General features: G+C 42.7%; 2 pseudogenes; one reads left to right on the top strand and one right to left on the bottom strand.

Moving 5' to 3' along the window:
* The first annotated feature begins 864 nt into the window (after nt 1-864).
* On the top strand, nt 865-23822 carry LOC123056187 (protein tas-like; annotated as a pseudogene).
* Nucleotides 22085-22216, bottom strand: LOC123056288 (uncharacterized; annotated as a pseudogene).
* Nucleotides 23823-24657: the final 835 nt, after the last annotated feature.

Raw genomic sequence — 24657 nt, 5'->3', positions numbered from 1 at the left:
ACAAAACCGTGCTCCATGTGGTACCAACAACTGTCCCACGCAAGACATAACAGAAAAATGAGTTCACAAACCAGAGCAAGAAAAACAGAGTACCCTTTAGATGTAAATGGTCTTGATCGTAGCCGCTGTGCTCCACAGAGCAAGTGTAGAAGAACTAGACGAAGATTGCGCCATCCATTTGTGGGATGACATTGTAGAATCGATGATATGGGAACTTCATCGTAATAACTTCCCGAACAGCCGTCTCATGATTCTGTAGCAAGACATTCTTCAATGCTGGGAGCGAGGAGCATTCCCGAGAACTGATCATCCTAAATGCAGCAATAACCTCAATGCGAAGATGGAATGGATTCTCACGAGTGAACGCACGCCAGACTAAATGAACATGAAGTTTGTTCAATTTCACAGTGCCTTCACATCATGTTTTAATTTTTTGTACCTGATTCATTGTCATTAGTGGTGGGGCCACCAAAACGAGCACGATAAAATATACGTTACACACGCCACTAATAAATGTGACACATAGGCTCACGTGGTTTGTGGGGCCTTTCGGTCTCTAGTGGTGTGTCGTCTATGACTCAGGCCACTAAAGTTAGAAATACTAGCAGCGAAGGATAATTTTACCACGCCCCTGGTAAGTACGGCAAACAGTGATCCCGGTTCAAATTACTGGTGGTTCTTGGCAAAATAACCCGCACCGTTAGTAAAGGAAGTACTAGTGGCGAGGATGTTGTCCCGACGCCACTAATAAGACATGGATGGCCTGATTGTTTGGCCCTGCACACTAGTGACACATTAAACCCATTACTAGTCGCGCAAGGAGCGCTCCCTGGACATGTCCACGTCATCACACCCGTACTGTGCATGACAGCCAATGGCGAGAGAGAGAGAAAACGAGTGCGAAGGAAAGAAAGAAAACGCCCGCACGCCTCGCACACACGGCCCCAGCCGGCCCTCAGTTCCCTTCTCCTCCTCGCCCTCGTTTTCACCTCCCTGGCTAGGGTTATCGCTGCCGCCGCCGCCGCATTCGGTACCATCCCAGCTCGCAGCCTCGGTCGATTTGCTCTGCGTCTCCAACCGTCCAAAGATCCCAACCCTATCATCGTCTCCTTCCACGAGCTCGGCGACGAGATTGGACACGACAAGTTCGGCTCTGTTCGGATCTATGGTAGGAAGACTTGTGAAATCCAACTCGCTGTTAGGCCTTTTCTGTCGCCTTCTCTCTGGTGGTCTTGGTTGTTGACCATGGGTGCCTTATTTTTGTACTCGTACAACCATTCAAGAGGTTCGTGCTGATCGGGCGGGTGGCCCCGGTGAACTACGGCAAGGACTACGGCTGCCTCGTCGTCATCGTCGACGTTGTTGACCAAAACATGGTGAGTTTGATCCCCTTCCCTGCTTCCTCCTGTCATTCTTGATCTGCTGCGGCGGAGGAGCCTTTATGGACGTAGTGATTGAGATCATGCTCATGTTTAGTTTAGAATTTTCTTCTCTGCGCGTCCATCCCTTGGCTGTAGATTTGAGCTGTTCAAGGTGTGGACTTCTGTATAGTTCCAACTATAATTGTAACTGCCCGGATATCATATTGTTGACGCGAATTTTTGATAGTTTTCGTTAGCTTTTACTGTAACTCGGTAACTTTGTTGCTAATAACTTGGTTGTAATTCGCCTCCCAAAGTCCCTTAACTTCGATTGCATATATAACTAGCCTTTACATCTTGTACGAATTTGGAGTGATTGTTGATTTACATGTGATACGTCTCCAACGTATCTATAATTTTTGATTGCTCTATGCTATATTATCTTCTGTTTTGGACATTATTGGGCTTTATTATTCACTTTTATATTATTTTTGGGACTAACCTATTAACCGGAGGCCCAACCCAGAATTGCTGTTTTTTGCCAATTTCAGAGTTTCGCAAAAAGAGAATATCAAACGGAGTCCAAACGGAATGAAACCTTCGGGAACGTGATTTTTGGAACGAACATGATCCAGGAGACTTGGACCCTAAGTCAAGTATGCTTCAAGGAAGCCACGAGGTAGGGGGGCGCACCTACCCCCCTAGGGCGCGCCCTCCACCCTCGTGGCCCCCCTGTTGCTCCACCGACGTACTCCTTCCTCCTATATATACCTACGTACCCCCAAACGATCAGATACGGAGCCAAAAACCTAATTCCACCGCCGCAATCTTCTGTACCCACGAGATCCTATCTTGGGGCCTGTTCCGGAGCTCCGCCGGAAGGGGAATCGATCACGGAGGGCTTCTACATCAACACCATAGCCTCTCCGATGAAGTGTGAGTAGTTTACCTCATACCTTCGGGTCCATAGTTATTAGCTAGATGGCTTCTTCTCTCTTTTTGGATCTCAATACAATGTTCTCCCCCTCTCTCGTGGAGATCTATTCGATGTAATCTTCTTTTGCGGTGTGTTTGTTGAGACCGATGAATTATGGGTTTATGATCAAGTTTATCTATGAACAATATTTGAATCTTCTCTGAATTCTTTTATGTATGATTGGTTATCTTTGCAAGTCTCTTCGAATTATCAGTTTGGTTTGGCCTACTAGATTGATGTTTCTTGCAATGGGAGAAGTGCTTAGCTTTGGGTTCAATCTTGCGGTGTCCTTTCCCAGTGACAGTAGGGGCAGCAAGGCACGTATTGTATTGTTGCCATCGAGGATAACAAGATGGTTTTTTTTACCATATTGCATGAATTTATCCCTCTACATCATGTCATCTTGCTTAAGGCGTTACTCTGTTCTTATGAACTTAATACTCTAGATGCATGCTGGATAGCGGTCGATGTGTGGAGTAATAGTAGTAGATGCAGGCAGGAGTCGGTCTACTTGTCTCGGACGTGATGCCTATATACATGATCATACCTAGATATTCTCATAACTATGCTCAATTCTGTCAATTGCTCAACAGTAATTCGTTCACCCACCGTAAAATACTTATGCTGTTGAGAGAAGCCACTAGTGAAACCTATGGCCCCCGGGTCTATCTTCATCATATTAATCCTCCAATACTTAGTTATTTCCTTTGCTTTTATTTTACTTTGCATCTTTATCATAAAAATACCAAAAATATTATCCTATCATATCTATCAGATCTCACTCTCGTAAGTGACCGTGTAGGGATTGACAACCCCTTATCGCGTTGGTTGCGAGGATTTATTTGTTTTGTGTAGGTACGAGGGACTCACACGTAGCCTCCTACTGGATTGATACCTTGGTTCTCAAAAACTGAGGGAAATACTTATGCTACTTTGCTGCATCACCCTTTCCTCTTCAAGGGAAAACCAACGCAGTGCTCAAGAGGTAGCAAGAAGGATTTCTCGCCGTTGCCAGGGAGGCCTATGCAAAAGTGAACATACCAAGTACCCGTCACAAACCCTTATCTCCCGCATTACATTATTTGCCATTTGCCTCTCGTTTTCCTCTCCCCCACTTCACCTTTGCCGTTTTATTCGCCCTCTCTTTCGTTCGCCTCTTTTCCGTTTGCTTGTCGTTATGACTAGTTCTTTATCTTCTCCGTTGTCTCCCGAAAATGAAGTTCTCAATTTTAAACAAAGGGAGGGAGAAAATTTGAAAGATGTTTGGTATAGAATTTGCAATGCTCAAAATAGATCTACCAGGAAGCAATCTACTTCCGTTCTTCTCCGCAATTTTATGTAGGCGCTAATCCTTGGTATAGATATATTCTTGATACCATTACCGGAGGAAATTTCTTGGGTAGCCATAGTTTTGACTCTTATAATGCTATGATAGATTTATTTGGCTCACCACCTCTTTTGGTTAATGGAACTATGTTAACTTTGGAGCATGTAATGCAAAGACTTGAAATTATTGAAAATAAAGTTGCTACCGTAGAGTTAATTGAAAATCTGGATAAAAAGATCCACAACCAAATTACCCAATATGGATCTAAGGTAGGAGTCACTTTGAAAAATATTAAGGAGAAGGAACCCATAGTTAATGAGAGAATAAATCAAGATTCCACTAGAATCGATAAACTTGAGGGTATCATTACCAACTTGGGAACCGCTTTTTCTTCCGTAAAGAATACTCCTAGTCCTCCAACTAAAATTGCTAAGCTTATGTATGTTCCTAAAAACAAGGGTGAATCCTCTAATAAGGAAACTGCGGATCTCAAGTCTATAAGTATTCATCCCAATCTTTTTGCTATCATTAAGGAACCATTTGCTACAAATGAATTTTTCGATCTTGTTCCTAAAAGTTTGATGATTAATAGAAAGAAAGAAACTCTAAAAGATGATAGATGTCTTATTGAAGAATTGGCTACCAAAGATAGCAATACCTAGATCTATCCTTGCTTTTATGCCTAGCTAGGGGCGTTAAAGGATAGCGCTTGTTGGGAGGCAACCCAATTTTATTTTTAGTTTTTTGCTTTTTGCTTCTGTTTAGGAATAAATATTTAATCTAGCCTCTGGTTACATGTGTTTTTATGTTTTAATTAGTGTTTGTGCCAAGATAAACCTATAGGATCTTCTTGGATGATAGTTATTTGATCTTGCAGAAATTTCCAGAAACTTTCTGTTCACGAAAACAATTGTTAAAAATCACCAGAACGTGATAAAATACTTATTCCAATTGCTGCTGATCAATAAACAAATTGCCTAGGTATTCCTATTTTCGCTGATTTTTTGGAGTTCCAGAAGTTTGCGTTAGTTACAGATTACTACAGACTGTTCTGTTTTTGACAGATTCTGTTTCTCGTGTGTTGTTTGCTTATTTTGATGAATCTATGGCTAGTAAAATAGTTTATAAACCATAGAGAAGTTGGAATACAGTAGGTTTAACACCAATATAAATAAAGAATGAGTTTATTACAGTACCTTGAAGTGGTCTTTTGTTTTCTTTCGCTAACGGAGCTCACGAGATTTCCTGTTAAGTTTTGTGTTGTGAAGTTTTCAAGTTTTGGGTGAAAGATTTGATGGATTATGGAACAAGGAGTGGCAAGAGCCTAAGATTGGGGATGCCCATGGCACCCCCAAGATAATCTAAGGACACCAAAAAGCCAAAGCTTGGGGATGCCCCGGAAGGCATCCCCTCTTTCGTCTACTTCCATCGGTAACTTTACTTGGAGCTATATTTTTATTCACCACATGATATGTGTTTTGCTTGGAGCGTCTTGTATGATTTGAGTCTTTGCTTTTTAGTTTACCACAATCATCCTTGCTGTACACACCTTTTGAGAGAGGCACACATGATTCGGAAATTATTAGAATACTCTTTGTGCTTCACTTATATTTTTTGAGTTATATAGTTTTGCTCTAGTACTTCACTTATATCTTTTAGAGCACGGTGGTGGATTTGTTTTATGGAAACTTTTGATCTCTCATGCTTCACTTAGATTATTTTGAGAGTCTTAAATAGCATGGTAATTTGCTTAAATAATCCTAATATGCTAGGTATTCAAGAATAGTAAAAACTTTCTTATGAGTGTTTTGAATACTAAGAGAAGTTTGATGCTTGATGATTGTTTTGAGATATGGAGGTAGTAATATCAAAGTCGTGCTAGTTGAGTAGTTGTGAATTTGAGAAATACTTGTGTTGAAGTTTGCAAGTCCCGTAGCATGCACGTATGGTAAACGTTATGTAACAAATTTGAAACATTAGGTGTTCTTTGAGTGTCCTCCTTATGAGTGGCGGTCGGGGACGAGCGATGGTCTTTTCCTACCAATCTATCCCCCCTAGGAGCATGCGCGTAGTGCTTGGTTTTTGATGACTTGTAGATTTTTGCAATAAGTATGTGAGTTCTTTATGACTAATGTTGAGTCCATGGATTATACACACTCTCACCCTTCCATCATTGCTAGCCTCTTCGGTACCGTGCATTGCCCTTTCTCACATTGAGAGTTGGTGCAAACTTCGCCGGTGCATCCAAACCCTGTGATACGATACACTCTTTCACACATAAACCTCCTTATATCTTCCTCAAAACAGCCACCATACCTACCTATCATGGCATTTCCATAGCCATTCCGAGATATATTGCCATGCAACTTTCCACCATTCTGTTTATCACGACACATTCATCATTGTCATATTGCTTAGCATGATCATGTAGTTGACATAGTATTTGTGGCAAAGCCACCATTCATAATTCTTTTATACATGTCACTCTTGGTTCATTGCATATCCCGGTACACCGCCGGAGGCATTCATATAGTCATACTTTGTTCTAGTATCGAGTTGTAATCATTGAGTTGTAAATAAATAGAAGTGTGATGATCATCATTTTCTAGAGCATTGTCCCAAGTGAGGAATAAAAAAAGAGAAAGGCCATAAAAAAGAGAAGGCCCAAAAAAATGAGAGAAAAAGAGGGAAGGGACAATGTTACTATCCTTTACCACACTTGTGTTTCAAAGTAGCACCATAATCTTCATGATAGAGAGTCTCTTGTTTTGTCACTTTCATATACTAGTGTTAATTTTTCATTATAGAACTTGGCTTGTATATTTCAACAATGGGCCTCCTCAAGTGCCCTAGGTCTTCGTGAGCAAGCAAGTTGGATGCACACCCACTTAGTTTCTTTTGTTGAGCTTTCATACATTTATAGCTCTAGTGCATCCGTTGCATGGCAATCCCTACTCCTTGCATTAACATCAATCGATGGGCATCTCCATAGCTCATTGATTAGCCTCGTTGATGTGAGGCTTTCTCCTTTTTTGTCTTCTCCACATAACCCCCATCATCATATTCTATTCCACCCATAGTGCTATGTCCATGGCTCGCGCTCATGTATTGCGTGAGAGTTTATAAGTTTGAGATCACTAAAGTATGAAACAATTGCTTGGCTTGTCATCGGGGTTGTGCATGATGAGAGCATTCTTGTGTGAAGAAAATGGAGCATGACTAAACTATATGATTTTGTAGGGATAAGCTTTCTTTGGCCATGTTATTTTGAGAGGACATAATTGCTTAGTTAGTATGCTTGAAGTATTATTATTTTTATGTCAATATTGAACATTTATCTTGAATCTTTCGGATCTGAATATTCATACCACAATTAAGAAGAATTACATTGAAATTATGCCAAGTAGCATTCCACATCAAAAATTATCCTTTTTTATCATTTACCTACTCGAGGACGAGCAGGAATTAAGCTTGGGGATGCTTGATACGTCTCCAACGTATCTATAATTTTTGATTACTCCATGCTATATTATCTTCTGTTTTGGACATTATTGGGCTTTATTATTCACTTTTATATTATTTTTGGGACTAACCTATTAACCAGAGGCCAAACGGAGTCCAAACGGAATGAAACCTTCGGGAACGTGATTTTTGGAACGAACATGATCCAGGAGACTTGGACCCTAAGTCAAGGAAGCTTCGAGGAAGCCACGAGGTAGGGGGGCGCGCCTACCGCCCTAGGGCGCGCCCTCCACCCTCGTGGGCCCCCTGTTGCTCCACCGACATACTCCTTCCTCCTATATATACCTACGTACCCCCAAACGATCAGATACGGAGCCAAAAACCTAATTCCACCGCCGCAACCTTATGTACCCACGAGATCCCATCTTGGGGCCTGTTCCGGAGCTCCGTCGAAAGGGGAATCGATCATGGAGGGCTTCTACATCAACACCATAGCCTCTCCGATGAAGTGTGAGTAGTTTACCTCAGACCTTCGGGTCCATAGTTATTAGCCTCTCCGATGAAGTGTGAGTAGTTTACCTCATACCTTCGGGTCCATAGTTATTAGCTAGATGGCTTCTTCTCTCTTTTTGGATCTCAATACAACGTTCTCCCCCTCTCTCGTGGAGATCTATTCGATGTAACCTTCTTTTGCGGTGTGTTTGTTGAGACCGATGAATTGTGGGTTTATGATCAAGTTTATCTATGAACAATATTTGAATCTTCTCTGAATTATTTTATGTATGATTGGTTATCTTTGCAAGTCTCTTCGAATTATCAGTTTGGTTTGGCCTACTAGATTGATCTTTCTTGCAATGGATGAAGTGCTTAGCTTTGGGTTCAATCTTGTGGTGTCCTTTCCCAGTGACAGTAGGGGCAGCAAGGCACGTATTGTATTGTTGCCATCGAGGATAACAAGATGGGGTTTTTATCATATTGCATGAATTTATCCCTCTACATCATGTCATCTTGCTTAAGGCGTTACTCTGTTCTTATGAACTTAATACTCTAGATGCATGCTGAATAGTGGTCGATGTGTGGAGTAATAGTAGTAGATGCAGGCAGGAGTCGGTCTACTTGTCTCGGACGTGATGCCTATATACATGATCATACCTAGATATTCTCATAACTATGCTCAATTCTGTCAATTGCTCAACAGTAATTCGTTCACCCACCATAAAATACTTATGCTCTTGAGAGAAGCCACTAGTGAAACCTATGGCCCCCGGGTCTATCTTCATCATATTAATCCTCCAATACTGAGTTATTTCCTTTGCTTTTATTTTACTTTGCATCTTTATCATAAAAATACCAAAAATATTATCCTATCATATCTATCAGATCTCACTCTCGTAAGTGACAGTGTAGGGACTGACAACCCCTTATCGCGTTGGTTGCGAGGATTTATTTGTTTTGTGTAGGTACGAGGGACTCGCGCGTAGCCTCTTACTGGATTGATACCTTGGTTCTCAAAAACTAAGGGAAATACTTACGCTACTTTGCTGCATCACCCTTTCCTCTTCAAGGGAAAACCAACGCAGTGCTCAAGAGGTAGCAACATGCCATTTGAAGTTTACACTTGCCAAGTAATATTGCATACTCTTGTCAGCGCAGTTATTCTGCCAGAACTTGTTTAATTTTTGTATTGACTCATCTCTAACATGTGGCCCTTTATCCACCCTGGCAATGTTTTCATTTGTATATGTTTAGCTCACCTGATCAGCCCCTAGTGTGCCTTCCGGTCTTGCCTAAATGTGTGAGTGACTACTGAAAATAAACAGCCAGAGTGCTATTGCTCAAATATATGCCCTCCTCTCCTTGATTTTCTGTCCAAAATATAAGGTAATTTGTTTATTAAATCCCATATGTGCTAAATTCTAAAGCCTCTAAGCATTTCTTGGTCTTATGTGCCTGTTAGATTTTACTGAAGACCTTGTTGTCTTTGTGCTTTACCAGTGTGATGAAGTTCAGCACTATGGCTACCATTATGTGTTATGTAATGGTCTAGTTTGCGGGAGTCATGTTTGATATAGTTATCATTTCTATGGTTAAAGGTGATCATTTTGTAGGAAGACGTATGGGTTCTCGTCAAATGCAAGCTGTACTACTGTGAAAAAGTGTACTAATTTTGCAGTGCATTAACTTGTAAGTAATGTCATTTGGTAACCACAACATCATGTAGTGCTTAGTCATGTTTTGAAACTTTTCATACCATTGTTCTTTCGGGCATCTAGGATCATGGGATTCTCCGTGATGGCAGCAAAGAGACAACATGGGGTGGAGATGCAGGTCATCAGTACACTGAAGGCGCTGCGTTCTTGAAGGAAATATGCCCTAGAGGCAATAATAAAGTATTATATATTTCCTTATATCATGATAAATGTTTATTATTCATGCTAGAATTGTATTAACCGGAAACATAATACATGTGTGAATACATAGACAAACAAGAGTGTCACTAGTATGCCTCTACTTGACTAGCTCGTTAATCAAAGATGGTTATGTTTCCTAGCCATAGACATGAGTTGTCATTTGATTAACGGGAGCACCTCATTAGGAGAATGATGTGATTGACTTGACCCATTCCGTTAGCTTAGCATTTGATCGTTTAGTATATTGCTATTGCTTTCTTCATGACTTGTACATGTTCCTATGACTATTTGATTATGCAACTCCTGAATACCGGAGGAACACTTTGTGTGCTACCAAATGTCACAACGTAACTGGGTGATTATAAAGGTGCTCTACAGGTGTCTCCGATGGTACTTGTTGAGTTGGCATAGATCAAGATTAGGATTTGTCACTCCGATTGTCGGAGAGGTATCTCTGGGCCCTCTCAATAATGCACATTACTATAAGCCTTGCCAGCAATGCAACTAATGAGTTAGTTGTGAGATGATGCATTACAGAACGAGTAAAGAGACTTGCCGTAACGACATTGAGCTAGGTATTGAGATACCGACGATTGAATCTCGGGCAAGTAACATACCGATGACAAAGGGAACAACGTATGTTGTTATGCAGTTTGACCGTTAAAGATCTTCGTAGAATATGTAGGAACCAATATGAGCATCCAGGTTCCGCTATTGGTTATTGACCGGAGACGTGTCTTGGTCATGTCTACATAGTTCTCGAACCCGTAGGGTCCGCACGCTTAACGTTCGGTGACGATCGATATTATGAGTTTATGTGTTTTGATGTACCGAAGGTAGTTCGGAGTCCCGGATGAGATCGGGGACATGTCGAGGAGTCTCGAAATGGTCGAGACGTAAAGATCGATATATTGGACGACTATATTCGGACATCGAAAAGGTTCCGAGTGGTTCGGGTATTTATCGGAGTACCGGAGAGTTACGGGAATTCGCCGGGGAGTATATGGGCCTTATTGGGCTTTAGGCGAAAGAGAGAAAGGAGGCTGCGCGCCCCCCAAGGTCTAGTCCGAATTGGACTAGGGGGAGGGGCGGCGCCCCCTCCTTCCTTCTCTTCTCTTTTCCCTTTCCTTCTCTCCTACTCCTACTACATGGAAGGGGGGAATCCTACTCCCGGTGGGAGTAGGACTCCTCCAGGGCGCGCCATAGCTAGGGCCGGCCTCCTCCTCCCTTGCTCCTTTATATACGGGCAAGGGACACCCCAGAGACATAACAATTGATCCTTGAGATCTCTTAGCCGTGTGCGGTGCCCCCCTCCACCATATTACACCTCATAATACCGTTGCGGAGCTTAGGCGAAGCCCTGCGTCGGTGGAACATCATCATCGTCACCACGCCGTCGTGCTGACGAAACTCTCCCTCAACACTCGGCTGGATCGGAGTTCGAGGAACGTCATCGAGCTGAACGTGTGTAGAACTCGGATGTGCCGTACGTTCGGTACTTGATCGGTCGGATCGTGAAGACGTACGACTACATCAACCGCGTTGTGATAACGCTTCCGCTGTCGGTCTATGAGGGTACGTGGACAACACTCTCCCCTCTCGTTGCTATGCATCACCATGATCTTGCGTGTGCGTAGGAATTTTTTTAAAATTACTACGTTCCCCAACAGTTCTGTCGGGTGTTGGGTTCGATGCAGAGCATCGGAGACGTTGCCGTTGTCCTTGCACGACTCATCAGATCCAACCTCGGGCCCGCGCCAGGTGTGTACGGAGCCCTCGCTACGGTGCTCAGTCTCTGCAACTGCAACTCGATGGTGAGTCCATCATCTATTCATTGCTCTCTGACTCGTACACATTTGAATTTGTTCTCGTTTTTCAGCCTTGCATGAAGCTGCCAACTATTGAGGCCCTCTCTTAATTACCCAGTTCTGAATGGAGTCAGTTGGGCTCATCTATAAATTTGCTTGTGATGTGCTTGCAAACCAAGACTTTGTTGAGGCTTTTCTGCGGGGTCAGGGGAGCCGCCAGTGATCAAGCGGCAGCGGCCTACAGCCTGGGGACCTGCACAAGGGAGCCGCTAAGATCTCCAACGACATCCTCGACTCTGTTGGGTGAGATTGATTCTTTCGCTCTTTCATTCTCCACTTGTCATGTTCTAGACCAAATAGATTAGATTTATTGGTATATTAGCTTATAAGCATCGGCATTGTTGTGATGTTGATGAAGATTTCAGTCTGTACTCTGTAGTAACCAGTTCTTGCCTCTTGATAGTTTCTTTTTGCAAATACAATGGTATTTTCTCCAAACTTTTGAACATTTGGCAGACTAAAGTGACTGCATACTGGTGTTTCTTTGCTGCATGTGGCTAATTACTAGGATAATTTGCTAGAATCTCCTTGAGCAAAGATGAATTTAGGCATCTACGAAACAAAAACTGATTTTGCATCATTTCACGCATTGATTTTTTGCTTCTTGATATGTTTGTTGGAATGTGCAAGAACAGGGTTTCAGTATATGCAACAACAAAAAATTCGTCAACAGTATACGCGACAAATGGTGCTATTTGCGTTCGTTGCAATCTCCTCATACTTACCAGGGTTGAGTGCCCAACATTCCCGAAGATGGCACCCGAGACGTGTCCGCAGCGGCGCAGCCGGAACCAGCAAAGTTGCCATACAAGAAGCTGGGAGATTCAGATCTCCTTATTAGCGAGATAACTCTTGGAACAGTATGTGCAGAGCTGAACCATCATGTTTCTCTTGTTGTTGTTGGTCCAGTTTTTTTTACATCTTAGTCTAATGTTTACTTCTCTTAGATGATCTTTGGAGAGCAAAGCACAAAGAAGGAATCCCATGATACGCTCTCTTATTCTTTTAATTAGGGCATCAACATACACTAGTAGAAAAAGGGCCATTTGTCCCGGTTCATAAGGCCTATCTGTCCCGGTTGGGGAACCGGGACTAAAGTGTCGTTACTAATGCCCTAGGCCTTTAGTCCCGGTTCTTATACGAACCGGGACAGATGGGCCTCAACGTGGCCGCTCCGGCGAGCCCAGGCAGGAGGGCCTTTGGTCCCGGTTGGTAGCACCAACCGGGACCAATAAGCTTCCACGCGTCAGCATTTCAGGGGCTGTTTTTTTTAAAGGAGGTGGTTTAGGGGTTTTGGGGGTTAATTTAGGTTGTTATAGGTAGCTAATAGAGATATGTGTCCTCTCTTATCTCCGTGCTACTGCTACTGCTATGTCTAAACATGACTTAGATTGAAGTGAGGCAACATGTGGTGCATGTCGAAAGTAATACTAATCCTAACTCGGTGCACTAATCCTAACTTGATCAAGTTAGGATTAGTATACTTTCGACATGCACCACATGCATGTTGGCTTCACTTCAATCCAATCCATGTTCATTTCACCCACAGATATATAATAACTCTTCATGCTCGCATCATGCATCATCATAATAACAAGTCCTACTAATCATCATCATACAACTTCTACTCGTTATTAATAACAAGTCATAGGATCATCCTGATAGTTATCGACCCAACCCTACTTAATTGTTCTTAGCACATGATCATCAGTATTAGACAGGACCTAAATACCCTATTTAAGGTAAAATAGCATAAAATAATATAGACCCTGACTCTCCATTATGGAGAATGGAGATCATCCTGTCTCCAATTCTTGCGCGGCGCTTCCTTTTGCTTCCAAGAACCTCCTTACGACTGTCCATACTTTTTTTCCGTTCTCTGATTAGCATGTCTCCACTTCTTTTAGAAATCCGGTATGGACAGTTGAGATTCGTAGGATGACCTGGTTGTATGTTCAAAACATGAAGGCTACCATACTCATACATCAAATGAGGCACACAATCCGTCGGGATTCTCTGTTGAAAAACATAGTAATAACTTCATAGTTAGCAATGATGTACTAGGTTTAGAAGTATGCAAAAGATGCACGAATGTCGTAATAGTAGAAAATCTTACCAGGGTATCTCCATAGTAGTTACCGTAGTTCAACACGTGCACTAGTGGCACGTATTGACCATAATGTTGAGGAGTTTTACAATAGATATTGTAATTCTCAAGATCAGTACAAAATCCGACCAGATGATTTTTCTCCTTATAAGTTAACTCAGAGCCATCGGTGTAGTAGGTTCTGTCTACCATCTTCCGCACATTCTTTGAACAATCAAATAAGCTGTCAATGGAATAAGCTGTCAACTATTTTGAAATGAACAATATAAATTAGTTAATAATTAACTATGTTTGAGAAACTCACATAGCGGTAGAACTGGAGGCGTATCAACAAGGACCCAAATGTCCATATTGTCTTGGTCGATGTCAGGATCACCAAGATCCATGGTGACAAGCATACCCTCATCAAAACCATACATCTTGCAAAATGCTTCCCAATTTTTGCAACCAAAATGGGTTACGCTCTCAGCATTATACAGATTTACTTCAAAATCCACATCATGATGGGTCCTTAGGTGAATTTTCTTCGTTTCAAAATTTTCATGGTCTTCAAAATCCATCCTCTCCAAGACATAGCGTCTTGCATGGCATGGGATAAGCTATACTCGAATTGTAAAAGATGAAAATTACACGTTGAAATAGTTGAAGTCATGCTTAATTACGAAAAAAACACTTGTCGTCGTTGCGTACCGTTTCAACATCGAAGGTCTCCTCGAGCTTAATGCTGAAGCGCCGATCATCGTCCAGGTGAGGCCTGTCGCACAGACCTCGATCGTCGTGGCACCAGCCGCACTCCCCCGGGAGACTTTCGTCGTCCGATGACGACATTTCCTACGTTCATAATTCAAAGATTAAACTTGTACAATTAAATATATGTACTACAAAAACTAAATTAGATCATTATTATTCATCACGGGTTGACTATCGGTTTGTCGAGTCTTTTCTTGAAAACTCTCAGCTCACGTGGTGTATACATTCGACCGTTGGTGATGGTCGCTCCTCCATTCGTCCCCGAGTGCATTACACCAAAATGTCTAGCACACGGGAACGAAGGAGAAGCGACCCCCACGACAACAGTCGGGATTCTTCGTCCTCTCATATATGGTGGAGACTCGACAGACTTAAAGTCAACCCGAAATATCGTTTAATTATCTTTCTAAAAAAGGATTTGGCTGGTCTCACCTCGAGGTCGGAGGGGGTCGGTGACGGGGACGACGGCGGGGATGATGGAGGGGGGCTCCTAGATTTCTGCGACAACAAAAACCCTATAAGCTATCAACTAATCATATGCATACGCCTTGCATAGTGCTCTCCAATTTTAGCATTCAAAGTAGGAGTAGTTTTCCAATTTGAGCATTCAATAAGCAAAATCAAATCGCAAAATAAAGTAGTATTCATATTAGGATGCATTCAATTATAAGCAAAACTACATCATCTCTTGCGTCCGTACATCGTCGAATATTATCACTAATACACCTCGAATACTATCATACATATAGCATCGCTAGTACAGCTAGAACCGTAGCGCCCGACGGGTATCGGCGCGGGCGGTGGACACCCAAAGAGAAGGAACCATCACAGGATCATAGCTCCAGTGAGATCCCTGAAGAAGCTGCCAGGTATTGTCGAACCTGCCCTCCAACGCAACCATGTAGCGATGGACGTGCTCGTCCTCCTCGCTGACACGGTGACGTACCACCTCCGCGGTGTCCGGAAGCCTCGGCACCGTCACAGGCCCACGCGACCGCCACCAAACAAGGATCGAGTCAACGACGGGCTGGCTCCTCACCAACCTACGCCCCCCGGAAGGTAGCAGCTCCCAATACCAGCCCGGCGGAGCCCAGTCCCGGACATGGCCCCTCTGATCAAGCCGGCCTCCTCCGCCGAGTCGACGACGAGGATGCGGGATAGGCATCGTCGACGTCGATGCGGGAATAATTGCTTGAACTAAAAAAATAAACTAGTTCTATTAATTTTCTTGCTAAAAATAAACTACTTCTATATATAGTAAAATAAAGTGGTTTTCTTAAATCAACTAGTTCAACTACTACTAAGCACTTAATTACTATAAATAAAATAAAGTAGTACTTACTAAAAATAAACTACTTCTATATATAGTAAAATAAAGTAGTTTTATTAAATCAACTAGTTCAACTACTAAGCACTTACTATAAATAAAATAAAGTAGTACTTACTAAAAATAAACTATTTCTATATATAGTAAAATAAAGTAGTTTTATTAAATCAACTAGTTCAACTACTAATTAAGCACTTACTATAAATAAAATAAAGTAGTACTTACTAAAAATAAGAAGAGGAAGAAGAAGGAAAAGAAGAAAGAAAGAAAAAAAGAAGAAAAAAAAGAAGAGAAGAAAAAGGAATAGAGGAGAAGAAGATATTATTCTATTTTTTCTTCTTCTCCTCTTTTTTTCCTTCTTTTTCCTCTTCTTTTTCCTCTTCATTTTCTTCTTCTGTTTCCTCTTCTTTTTCTTCTAAATATGAACATATACATAAAAGACTTTGGTCATTCACAATTTTAATATGAGTTTTAACTTAGTAAATTCTATGAACAAAAAAATTCCACAAACATCTCATCTCGTCTCCACAAAACACATCTCATCACATCTCATTTCATCCAAAAATAATTCTTTGCACATTCTTTGCATATGAACATACATACATTTACTTTTTTTTTCTTAAATGTAACATATGAACATTTTCTTAAATGAGCATATGAACATACATGTCACCAAAAAATAGACCTTTTTCTTTGCATATGTATATAAAAAAAATCTATACACATCAATCCATCCATCCATCCATATATATAAATACATCAATCCATCCATCTATATATTTGAAAAAAATTAAAGAAAAAAAATTCTATGAACCTAAAAAATTCTAGGAAGCAGGGGCAGGGGCGGCAGCGGCAACGCGTAGGGGCAGGGGCGGTGGCGGCGGCAACTCGCAGGGCAGGGGCGGCGGCGGAGGCAACTCGCAGGGCAGGGGTGGCGGCGGTGGCAGCGGAGGGCAGGGGCGGCGGCGGTGGCAGCGGAGGGCAGGGGCGGCAGCGCGCGGCGGCGGCGCAGAGGGAAGGGGAGCGGAGCTCACTGGGGGGCGGCGGCGGCAGCGCGCAGGGCAGGGCAGGGGCGGCGTCGGCAGCACAGGGAGGGGCGGCGGCGTAGTGCAGGGGAAGAGGGCAGAGCTCACTAGGGGAGCGTGCAGGCTCGGGGAAGGGCGGCACAGCAGTAGCCTGGCGGCGTCGGCGTCGGGGCAGGGCGTCGGCGTCGGCGTCGGGGCAGGGCGTCGGCGTCGGCGTCGGGGCAGGGCGTCGGCATCGAGAGGAGAATGGGAGGTGGGGGAAAATTTCCCAAGTGCTGTATATATAGACAGAGCATTGGTCCCGGTTCGTGGCACCAACCGGGACCAATGCCCCCCTTTAGTCCCGGTTGGTGCCACCAACCGGGACCAAAGGTCTCTTTTCAGCAGCCCAAAGGGCGGGAAGCAGAGGCCTTTGGTCCCAGTTGGTGGCACCAACCGGGACTAAAGAGGGGGCATTTGTCCCGGTTGTTACCAAGAACCGGTTTTAATACACCCCTTTAGTCTCGGTTGGTGGCACCAACCGGGACTAAATGCCCTTGCACAGCGGCGTGGTGGTGGGAGTTTAGTCCCACCTCGCTAGTTGAGAGGGGCGCGCAGTGGTTTATAAGCCCCACTGCCGCACCCCTCTCAACCTCCTCTCCATTGCAGGCTTACGGGCCTACTTGTTACTGCTATGCCTGATGGGCCTGCTGGCCCTGCTGCGGGCCTGAATCCTGGCCCATGGATGGGTTTCTAGTCGTATTCAGGCCGTGGTGGCCCAGTAGGTGGCAATTTTTTTATTTTTCCTAGTTTTTTTGTTTTCTTTTTTGCTTTATTTATTTTGTTTTGTTTTGTTTCTACTTACAACAAAATACTTATTTATTTTGTTTCCAATTACTTATTTATTTTACTTTACGATAATTCTTTTTTCTACTAAAGTTTCTAACAAAAAAGTTCTTTATGAAAATTCTTTTTGCTTTTAATGATTTTGAACAGAAAATACTTTGATAATTTTAGTTGCATCAATTTTATATAATTTTAGTTTCAATAATACTAGAGGTTGCTTATAACGTTTTGAACAGAAAATACGTTGATAATTTTAGTTTCATAAATTTTATTATGTTATTAAGTTATTTTATTTTATTTTATTTTGTTTCTACTTATATATTTTATTAAAGTTTATTTTATTCTGTTTCTAATTACTTATTTATTTTATTTTATGATAATTGTTATTTTCCATGCATTTACTGATTATTTTGAGCTATAAGACCCTGAAATTGAAAAGCACTACAAATGAACTCTGAAAAGGTTGAAAGTTGGCATGGTATCATCATTTCACCCACATAGCATGTGCAAGAAAGTAGAGAGGGTTACGGCAAAAACTGGATGCACTTTGTGTACAAAACGGACAATCTCTTTCGAAGTATCAGGGTTTCATACGGAAACTCGTCTGTTACAAAGGGATTTCATTTTTTAGAACTTATTTGAACTCCATAGTTTTTCTGTGTCCAAAATGCACCATTCAAAGCCACATCATCAATTTTCAACCCTTTCTGACTTCATTTGTTATTTCCATGTATTTACTGATTATTTTGAGCTATAAGACCCTGAAATTGAAAAGCACTACAAATGAACTCTGAAAAGGTTGAAAGTTGGCATGGTATCATCATTTCACCCACATAGCATGTGCAAGAAAGTTGAGAGGGTTACGGAAAAAACTGGATGCACTTCGTGTACAAAACGGACAATCTGTTTCGAAGTATCAGGATTTCATACGGAAACTCGTCTGTTACAACAGGCATTTCAAATGAACTACGAAAAGGTTGAAAGTTGGCATGGTATCATCATAATAGTTGTGGAGAGAAAGTCTTCACTTTTTTTTCGCTTGTGTGCTTTGCTTATTGCGCCGTAACCATGGATAATCTTCATCGTTTATCAGGATGCTTGGGTCAGCCTTGACTTTGAAGGGAGGAATTTCATGAAACTTTTCATAATCTTCAGACATGTCTGTCTTGCCCTCCACTCCCACGATGTCCCTTTTTCCTGAAAGAACTATGTGGCGCTTTGGCTCATCGTATGATGTATTCGCTTCCTTATCTTTTCTTTTTCTCGGTTTGGTAGACATGTCCTTCACATAGATAACCTGTGCCACATCATTGGCTAGGACGAACGGTACGTCAGTGTACCCAAGATTGTTTAGATCCACTGTTGTCATTCCGTACTGTGGGTCTACCTGTACCCCGCCTCCTGACAGATTGACCCATTTGCACTTAAACAAAGGGACCTTAAAATTATGTCCGTAGTCAAGTTCCCATATGTCCACTATGTAACCATAATATGTGTCCTTTCCCTCTCGGTTGCTGCATCAAAGCGGACACCGCTGTTTTGGTTGGTGCCCTAGACAACGAGTATAGCTCATCACAAACAGTGTTGTCACCTCTGAGACGTGTTTCCAACCAACTGCTGAAAGTCCTGATGTGTTCACATGTAATCCAGTCGTCACACTGCTCCAGGTGTTTGGAGCGCAGACTGTTCTTGTGTTCATCGACATACGGGGTCACCAAGGTAGAGTTCTGTAGAACTGTGTAGTGTGCTTGAGACCAAGAATGCCCGTCCCTGCATATTATTGAGTCCGCTCATAGCGTGCCTTTTCCAGTCAGTCTCCCGTCATACCGCGATTTAGGGAGACCTATCTTCTTAAGGCCAGGAATGAAGTCAACACGAAACCCAATGACATCCTCTGTTTGATGGCCCATGGAGATGCTTCCTTCTGGCCTAGCACGGTTACAGACATATTTCTTTAGGACTCCCATGAACCTCTCAAAGGGGAACATATTGTGTAGAAATACGGGGCCCAGAATGACAATCTCGTCAACTAGATGAACTAGGACGTGCGTCATGATATTGAAGAAGGATGGTGGGAACACCAGCTCAAAACTGACAAGACATTGCACCACATCACTCCTTAGCCTTGGTATGATTTCTGGATCGATCACCTTCTGAGAGATTGCATTGAGGATTGCACATAGCTTCACAATGGCTAATCGGACGTTTTCCGGTAGAAGCCCCCTCAATGCAACCGGAAGCAGTTGCGTCATAATCACGTGGCAGTCATGAGACTTTAGGTTCTGGAACTTTTTCTCTGAAATATTTATTATTCCCTTTATATTCGACGAGAAGCCAGTCGGGACCTTCATACTGAGCAGGCATTCAAAAAAGATTTCCTTCTCTTCTTTGGTAAGAGCGTAGCTGGTAGGACCTTCATACTGCTTTGGAGGCATGCCGTCTTTTTCGTGCAAACGTTGCAGGTCCTGCCGGCCTCAGGTGTATCTTTTGTCTTCCCATACACGCCCAAGAAGCCTAACAGGTTCACGCAAAGGTTCTTCGTCACGTGCATCACGTCGATTGAAGAGCGTACCTCTAGGTCTTTCCAGTAGGGTAGGTCCCAAAATATAGATTTCTTCTTCCACATGGGTGCGCGTCCCTCAGCGTCATTCGGAACAGCTAGTCCGCCGGGACCCTTTCCAAAGATTACGTGTAAATCAGAGACCATAGCAAGTACGTGATCACCGGTACGCATGGCGGGCTTCTTCCGGTGATCTGCCTCGCCTTTGAAATGCTTGCCTTTCTTTCGACATTGATGGTTGGTCGGGAGAAATCGACGATGGCCCAGGTACACATTCTTCCTGCATCTGTCCAGGTATATACTTTCGGTGTCAGCTAAACAGTGCGTGCATGCGTGGTATCCCTTGTTTGTCTGTCCTGAAAGGTTACTGAGAGCGGGCCAATCGTTGATGGTTACAAACAGCAACGCATGCAGGTTAAATTCCTCCTGTTTGTGCTCATCCCACGCACGTACACCGTTTCCATTCCACAGCTGTAAAAGTTCTTCAACTAATGGCCTTAGGTACACATCAATGTCGTTGCCGGGTTGCTTAGGGCCTTGGATGAGAATTGGCATCATAATGAACTTCCGCTTCATGCACATCCAAGGAGGAAGGTTATACATACATAGAGTCACGGGCCAGGTGCTGTGATTGCTGCTCTGCTCCCCGAAAGGATTAATGCCATCCGCGCTTAAAGCAAACCATACGTTCCTTGGGTCACCTGCAAACTCAGCCCAGTACTTTCTCTCGATTCTTCTCCACTGCGACCCGTCAGCGGGTGCTCTCAACTTCCCGTCTTTCTTACGGTCCTCACTGTGCCATGCATCAACTTGGCATGCTCTTTGTTTCTGAACAGTCGTTTCAACCGTGGTATTATAGGAGCATACCACATCACCTTCGCAGAACCCTCTTCCTGCGGGGCTCGCCGTCAACATCACCAGGGTCATCTCGTCTGATCTTATACCGCAATGCACCACATACCGGGCATGCGTTCAAATCCTTGTACGCACCGCGGTAGAGGATGCAGTCATTAGGGCATGCATGTATCTTCTCCACCTCCAATCCTAGAGGGCATACGACCTTCTTTGCTGCGTACGTACTGTCGGACAATTCGTTATCCTTTGGAAGCTTCTTCTTCAATATTTTCAGTAGCTTCTCAAATCCTTTGTCAGGCACAACATTCTCTGCCTTCCACTGCAGCAATTCCAGTACGGTACTGAGCTTTGTGTTGCCATCTTCGCAATTGGGGTACAACCCTTTTTTGTGATCCTCTAACATGCGATCGAACTTCAGCTTCTCCTTTTCACTTTCGCACTTTCCCCTTGCATCAACAATGACCCGGCGGAGATCATCATCGGGCACATCGTCTGGTTCCTCTTGATCTTTAGCAACTTCCACAGTTGCAGCATCACCGTATTCAGGGGGCACATAGTTGTCATCGTCCTCTTCTTCTTCGTTGTCTTCCATCATAACCCCTATTTCTCCGTGCTTGGTCCAAACATTATAGTGTGGCATGAAACCCTTATAAAGCAGGTGGGTGTGAAGGGTTTTCGAGTCAGAGTAAGACCTCGTATTCCCACAGCTAGGGCATGGACAACACATAAAACCATTCTGCTTGTTTGCCTCAGCCACTTCGAGAAAATTATGCACGCCCTTAATGTACTCGGAGGTGTGTCTGTCACCGTACATCCATTGCCGGTTCATCTGCGTGCATTATATATAATTATGTGTGTCAAAAGTAAGAAAATTAGACAAGTATCTATGTAAAGTAAGAATTTTTTTCAGAAAGAAGATAAGAACAAGAGGCTCACCACGGTGGTCCCGGCGACGAGATCGGCGCGGGCGATCGACGGCGGTGAAGACGGGGACGGGGCGTGACGGACCGCTAATATAAACCTAGACAAATCTCGGGAAAAATGGAGCTCGGAGGTCGAGCTTCGAGAGGAGAAAGCTTAACTAGTGTGGCTCGGGCATTTCATCAAACACCTCATGTGCATAGGAGGTGAGCTAGAGCACCCAATGCCCTCCCCCTCGCCGGCCAGCAAAAAACAGAGCACTGTGGAGTGCTCTGCTCGCCGGCGATGGGGTATATATATAGGCAACCTATTTGTCCCGGTTCGTGGATGGAACCGGGACTAAAGGCCTTCCTTCTGTCCCGGTTCCTGCCACGAACCGGGACCAATGGTTGTGGGCCAGGAGCGAGGCCCATTGGTCCCGGTTCGTGCCAAGAACCGGGACAAATGGGCCCAGATGAATCGGGACCAATGCCCACGAGGCCCCGGCCGGCCCCCTGGGCTCACGAATCGGGACAAATGCCTCCATTGGTCCCGGTTCGTGGCAGAACCGGGACTAATGGGCTGGCCAGGCCCGAACGAAAGCCCCTTTTTCTACTAGTAATACTGGACACCGCAGAAATTGCCGGTACACATTCCTTCCTTCCCTTCGACCACCGTCTTATTTTCTGAAGTTGATCCCAGTTTTAATTGAAATACTCCACTTCTATTGGTTGTTACTACCGAATGCAACCCAAGAAGGAGACTCAAGGGAGGGCTGATCTATATGTAGGCAGCTGGATGAAATCCAAGCCACGAGATAAAGTACCCTAAATCGGCCTTATAATTTATTTGCAGTTTTCTAATCCATTTGGAGTTCCCCAATTTCCACTTCAGATCGCATGCTTCTGAATCCATTTGTCGTTCCCTGCTCACTATGTTTCTGACTAGACAACTTTAGCCACCAAAATTTCTGGTTATTCAGATCACACTTTTCATCGGTACAATGCAGAAAGGTGTGTGTTGATGGTCCCATTATAAAGGAAAGTGTCGAAAAGAGCCTTTCATGCTTATCTAAAGACTACACTGATTTTCTTCACATACACTGGGTAGTGTTTATTTCAAAGATTATTTTTGCTCAGAATAATTTTCACATCTTGTTCCAGATTGATTCATACACAATCATATTTCACATTTTGCATTTCCTTACTGAACTTGAAAATTGTAAATCTGAGTTCTCTTTTCCATCCTCTGTGAGTCCTTTTGTCGTCTTATACAAACTGTTTTCAGCACACATTCTTCATGTTAATTCTTTCATTTTTCACATAGAATTTTTCATACTTTGTTTGTATTAATATGTCATCATTATTATTTTATTTGACAAAAAAGACAACCTCGGCTCCAAAGTTTGCTTTATGGCTTCAGGCTAGATAGGTATGTCACACGTTACGGTGAATTCAGTTACAATTCAAACAAATGGAGGCCAAGCGTCCCATGTATGGATCAATTGAAAGCTTTCAGGAACTAATTGGTAAAGGAAAGGTAATAGTGTAATACAATTTTATTTAAAAAACAACAACCGGATAATTATTAATGGAACACAAATCTTAGTATGGATCTATATTTCCAAAGGATTTAGTGCATGTATTTTGCACACTCTTTAAAAACCATGTGCATTTTCGTTGTAATAATAGCCTAGATTTATTCTAGATTATGAACATATGATTGTTGTGTTCATGAACGCACATTTGAATAATTCACTCAGAGTATATGCAGAAGACAACCGAAGATAGAAACCGGTATATAATTCCATGTTTGTCTCTTCCAATCTAGGTACAATATATCGGTGTTTCCAATGAGACCCTGTACGGAGTAATTGTAGTTTGTACATGCTACAAAGCTTGATGGACTTCCAAAGATTATGAGCATCTAGAATGGTTATAGTCAACTTGTGAGATGCAGCTTCGAAGGTGAAACAGAGATGTCAACCATAATTTATTCATTTTCATTCACTGGAACTCCATGCCATATGCCATCCCTGTTGTTCTGAAACTTATTTGCAGACATGTAATTTAGAGAAAGAGGGAGGAAATAACTCCTCGGTTGTAGTTCAGATCATCAGCCTGCTGTGATCTCTTTCATAATTGAAATTTTAGTCGAATAGTCTTGGCTTCTTATTAGGTCTTTGGAGTTATGTTCAGTGATTATCATTCATCATCATCATGAGATGATTTCATTTTGTGGATGCTTGAGTTTAGAAAATTTAGGCTCTGCAATCCATCATCTCTATAGGTATAAGTCTGCTACTCTATGTTCATATAAGCCTACCTATTAATGATATCTCCAATTTATTTTATATATGTAAATTGCAAGTAATGCATTTTTGTTGGTCCTGTAATTATTACCTACATTGCTCATCTTGAACTGTAATCAAAGTCCACATGAGTTGACCGGCAGTTCCATGTACATGTTCTACTCATAGCGCCAAAAAGTGAATGAAAAGTGCGGCCACCTACCTACCACCGCACATGCACGCCTCAAGCGGCGCCACCCGGTGGCGCCCCAACCACTAGTGTACAATTAAGCATGGCGCTAGTGCTTGTCTGTAGTACCTTTGAAAGTTTGCACGTCATTGGTATTTTGTCAAATTACCAGCAGCGTTCGTAGTTGGGACTATTCCACTAATTATCTACACCTATAAGGGTTTTTCTACCAGTGTTAAAAATTCGTCACTTGTTTTACGAAACATGTTCACATAATTTTAATATTGTTAATGTGTTTATCAAAACAAGTTCATTTCCTTACAAGTCTGTATATATTAATTAAAATGTGGTAAAATGGAAAATAAATAATACAAAAATGAAACATAAAAGGGGGAAATGACAAAAACCATTTGAGAGCAATAA

The sequence above is a fragment of the Triticum aestivum genome, chromosome 2D, assembly GCF_018294505.1.
Source record: "Triticum aestivum cultivar Chinese Spring chromosome 2D, IWGSC CS RefSeq v2.1, whole genome shotgun sequence".
NCBI lineage: Eukaryota > Viridiplantae > Streptophyta > Magnoliopsida > Poales > Poaceae > Triticum > Triticum aestivum.
Note: the sequence above shows the minus strand (reverse complement) of the source record. Positions and strands in the feature narration are given on the sequence as shown.